General features: G+C 38.6%; 1 long non-coding RNA gene across 1 annotated transcript; it reads left to right on the top strand.

Annotated features, from left to right (window-relative positions):
* Window positions 1–3,303: 3,303 nt before the first annotated feature.
* LOC135188042 (uncharacterized) lies at window positions 3,304–4,852 on the top strand. The gene is made up of 3 exons (XR_010307546.1): window positions 3,304–3,583; window positions 4,203–4,259; window positions 4,375–4,852. It is a non-coding gene; the product is annotated as an uncharacterized LOC135188042 (long non-coding RNA).
* The last annotated feature ends 406 nt before the right edge of the window (window positions 4,853–5,258 follow it).

Raw genomic sequence — 5,258 nt, 5'->3', positions numbered from 1 at the left:
AAGAGATGTCTTACCAGCGAAAATATTGAGTGAATGTACTTAAAGCTGGGTAACAGAAGCTTAAAATTTTAACTAATGAAATGTCAGTAGAAAGTGTTACATTTTGAGAAAAGATCACAGAAGCTAGCTAGTTTCCATCCAGAGTCATTGCTATCAGTGCAAACCATGTTATTTATTAAACAGTTTCCACCACTTCCCTGTCTTTGATTCCCCCAAAAGGAAAAAATAATCCATTATTTAAGTATTGTATTCCTGGTGTTGACTGAGGTTTAATGTTTGTACACCAAGAATAACTTCTGTGACAGAACAAGATTCATCCCTTCCAAAGGTTCAGTATTATGTCAGATGGTGTAACTGCTATCAAATCATGACACCACTTGTCCGTCTCATCATGGCCACGTTTATCTCAGTGCAATGTTGACCTTTCAGCACTGTAATGGTTTTGACTCATGTTCAGCTAATTACAATAATTCTAACTTTTGTTCTTGTATATTTGTCATCATAAGTACATAACAGATTTTTAATTTATGGAAATAAGTGAAAGGCAACATACCTAGGCAGAAACAATTCAGAGCCTTCTAACTGTGGTTAGTATTTTCAGCTGCCTACTCTAAAATCTGCCAGGACATATTTTTCTGAGTGTAACCCCCCCCCTCTTTTGAGGGGGCAGCACAGTAAAGTACAAGGATGGGAATACACAGCCAAGAGTCACATTAATGCCTTCTACGATTACTGTAGTGAGAAAAGAGCTTGGACAAAATCTTTTGCTGCGGCAGCAGAAGGACAGATAATTCCCCTAGGGATAGTATGAATGAACGGAGAAGAATATAATCCCAGAAGTACTGGAGAGAAGAAATTTAGTGAGCACACACTTAACCCTTTAAAAAATCATCCCTTGAGACTGAAATTTTGGATCATGACACATCAGGGTTCTGAAGTCTAACCCCATCCTCTTTTGAGGGGGCAGCACAGTAAAGTACAAGGATGGGAATAGACAGCCAAAAGTCACATTAATGCCTTCTACGATTACTGTAGTGAGAAAAGAGCTTGGACAAAATCTTTTGCTGTGGCAGCAGAAGGACAGATAATTCCCCTAGGGATAGTAAGAATGAATGGAGCAGAATATAACCCCAGAAGTACTGGAGAGAAGAAATCTAGTGAGCACACACTTAACCCTTTAAAAAATCATCCCTTGAGACTGAAATTTTGGATCATGACGCATCAGGGTTCTGAAGTCTATCTCCCAAATCAAACTACTATCCTTGCAAGATCTAAACAGGTCAAATTTCCTTATTTCTGTGTTATTTTAAAGTGTCAGAAACTTAACACAGCTTTTATATCTACCAAATATATATATATATATATATATATATATATATATATATATATATAAAATATTTAATACAAGTCCTTACCTAGCAGTCTCTGTAAAGCAATGCTAAGGAAGCTATGAGCTATATTTAGCATTGCAGGCCAATTTCCTCATGTCTTTTAGGGCCACAGAGAGCCACCTGTGTGACTGTGGCAGCAAGCCAGAAAACAACTGTATGATTTACGCCCACTAGTTTCCTATAAGCTGTGGGAGTGTAACCTTAACCACCATCTTCTTGCACAAAAGATCCTGAGAACCACTTTTTTTTTCTTCCCCAGAAATGCACACTGAATGAAAAAATTAAAATACTTCCTGCCTCCACATTCTTAGAGCCTGATAAGGATAGTATTTCTGTAGCAAAGCAGCTACTATTTTTCATGCAACTTAAGAAATGCTAACTGGATCAAGACTTTCTGTGCTACTGCAAAAACCTAAGAGAGTCGGCTCTATAAAGGTAGTTAGACACCTAAATCTCAGCAGTATCAGAACAATTAAACATCTTAAGAGTTTTAAAAGTCTAGCTGTTATACTATAGTCAGTCTTACTGCAGAACTCAGTTGTAGAGATGAAACGGTGAACTGCTACCTCAGACTGTTCACCTCCTCTAAAGGATTTGTTTGTGACATGTTACTTGCAGTAGGAGATAATTCATTTTATACACAGTTGTAGACCAAAATGGAGGAAGTGTTACAAAATTTAGTAAGGTAAACCCCCATATAAACAGTGTTTTGTTTTGTTTTGTTTTGTTTTGTTTTGTTTTGTTTTTTTCTGGAGAGAAAACACAACACTAAAATATCAGGAAAAAAAAAAAACACAGTAGACCATTTTCACTACTGAAATACCACTCAGGACGAAGACTTGATAAACACTTCTTAAAATCCCAAATATTTATAAAATGGCAGGTCAGAGTAATGCACAGGCCACCTGGGATTTTAGGGATAGAGCTTCCTTTCAGCCTTTGGGCTGCAGTGGTGTGCACACACAACATGCATCACAGCTAATGCCAAACTCTTCTCGTTATTCCATGCGCAGTTTCTAGGGGGACACCTTCTTCTATGGGTACATAAGGCATCAACATTCTATCTCTGATTTGCAAGATAAAAGCCCAAACATGAGTCTTTAAAACAAAATTTCCCCTCCAGCTGGCAGATTTACCCATCCTGTGCTGCTTTTAGAAGACATACAACTAATTATTTTACATATCACTTTTCCGTGTGGTTCACTCTTCTGTGATGTATTTATCACAGGAGCACAGCAAAGCCTTTTTCCTTCTGCAACCCTAATGTCTCCTCCTGCTCTTTTGTGGTTAGAAACTCAATAAATACAAATGGTTGTTCTAATATCAAGAACAGCAAACAATGTCAACTCTGCCCTTTAAATGCATCTAGTAAAAGGAGCTAGGTTTTAACACTATGAGATCTTGGAAATGTGTTATAATTTCCTTCCCAGGTCTACCAGTCACTTTTGCAGAATTACATCCACATACTCCTCTTTCCCACAATTAAACAAAGACAATTTCTCATCTGAAAAGTCCTTGTACCTTTCTAAATTGTGGCCTGAAAAGTATCGAAACAAAAGAGGGGTTTCAGAAGCAGTTTCTGTCAGATAAGAAGTTAGATAGACCATATTCATTGCAAGCACATTGAGCAGGCAGAAGTGTTTAAACCATCCCCGGTTGTCCTCGACATTACTCAGTAGTTTCTTCTATGGTATTTTATCTGCTTTTATCTCCTCTGGTTTCCCACTCAAGATACTTCCTTAGCTCATTTTACTCCCAGTATCATGTGTTTTCAGTAATGGTACATAGACTGTGTTTCATTCAGCTCCCATGCCCTAACACAAGAGCACTGCTAAGCATAAGCTCCCCTCTTAGCGCAACAACTGGTTCCAGCTGGCTCGAGCTAGGGATCACTGGAGATAGACGCTGCCATGACACACTGCAGCTGCTGGTTTGCAGAGCATGGCTCCAGGAGGCATGCTGATCCCCATCCGTGGCAGGGAAAATTATCCCCAGCACTTTCTGCAGGCAGCAGGGCACCGCTGCTCTGCTCTTACCTGACAATCAGGAACCCAGAAATTCACATCTCTTACTAAGATAAGCTAGCTGCTCTTACAGGGAAAGAAACAGAGAGTTGCAGCCCTTTCTGTTGGGTTTACTGGAATGAGGCTCACCAGCTACTTCCATGAACTAGTGTGCGATAGTTCTATTCAGTAAGTTAGCTTCTTTTTACCTTCTCTTCTCTCCCATCCCTCATTTCTGTGTGACTCAGTGTTTAAGTAATATCTGACAGTTATATATGATAAAAGAATTTTCTTTTGTTCTCATTGCAGTGTAGCAATAGGAAGGGGTTTCATCCAGCCAAAGGTGACTTTTGGTTTTATTTCCTGAGAATGCATCATTTTTCTTCTTTCAGCCTTTTTAATACTGGTACAGGGATCTCACAGGAGACTGTCAAAAGCGAGATCTTATGGCTACTTATTTGCTGACAGTGCGATTTGATGAGGGAAAGAGGAGTGGACATAGCATAGGAATTACAGCTGCTAGGTATATCTTATCATAACTGGGCTTCACCACTAAGAAACAAAACCATTACATCAGAACTAATGTGAGGATGGAAGAGGAGGAAGAGAAGGATGTCTGCCTCATCCCACAACCTGATTTCTTCTTTAATGTGTTTTTGGCCAGCTGTCAGGGTTGCATCTCACAGGGCAACTCTGATGTGCTGTATCTCTCTCATTCATTTGTCCCCATGAACTGCACCTTCAGGAGAGAAAAAGTTTGTTTCTTAGTTTGTTTATTTCTTAGCTGTTCCCTCTATTTTCTCCACAGGGCAGTTGGGCTTAGATTCTGTTAGAGGATGCTCACTTCAGCTGCATTATCCAAGAGGTATGTATGGGATTTTTATTACTCATGATTTCCTGCCTATGATTTAGCAGGTGTCTTTTTTTTTCCCTAAGAAAGGACCAGAATATATTTACTGAAATAGACATTTCCATTGTAGGAAATGGTACTGCCAGATTATGATGGTGCTTTATTGCTGAGAAACTTCAAGTTCCTGATGATGTTACCCACAGACAAGAGAAAGACATGCACATAGCACATAATTTCAGAGATTTTGTAACAATTCTTAAGAATTATTAATATTATACAAGAAAAAAAAAGAGGAGGGGAGAGAAGAAGAGAGTAACATGCTAGTATTTGTCAGGCCTCAATACTTTTTGTTGTTGTTGTTTATATTTTGTGTTTGTAGTGTTGGGTCTTCATTAAGTCACATGGGTTTGTTAAGAAGGTCAGGTCATATATTATCAATGTAAGCAGCTGTGCTTGAACAGCAGTGGGTGTTTCTAACTAATGGATATGTTATTATAGTAAGATACATGCTTAAAATGTAACTGTGGTATTTTTTCTTTAAAAGCACAGCTCCAGTGCTAAAGACCTAATGCTGTACCTTTAGTTCTGAATAAATCTTTGCTATTCCAAAGATCAAGCACTTAATACTCACAAACTGCCTTTCAAATTATTAATGTCAGGAGCCAAGTAAATGGTTTTCTGCAATTCACAGACTCTCACACAAATCTAAGTTTTCACAAAGCTCCTTTTCTGATGTTCACAATCCAGCAGCTTTTTTGCTTATCTGCTTTTGTTATTTTTTTGGGCGGTAAGTTTTAGCTTTCTAATTCACTCTGGCTGCATCAGGGAGAAAACCGCCTGTATCATGCCATTGAACTAGCAATGAGCAACAAATACCACAGTTTTAACTTGTAGGGTACTCATAATATTTTATGTTGTGCTAGTTTGAAGCTAGCTAAAATGTCTTGGTGAGAAGAACTAGATTACAGCCTGTGAAAGGGAAACAATGGTGATGTCTACTTCACTCATAGGCTT

This window comes from Pogoniulus pusillus, chromosome 2 (genome assembly GCF_015220805.1).
Source record: "Pogoniulus pusillus isolate bPogPus1 chromosome 2, bPogPus1.pri, whole genome shotgun sequence".
NCBI lineage: Eukaryota > Metazoa > Chordata > Aves > Piciformes > Lybiidae > Pogoniulus > Pogoniulus pusillus.
Note: the sequence above shows the minus strand (reverse complement) of the source record. Positions and strands in the feature narration are given on the sequence as shown.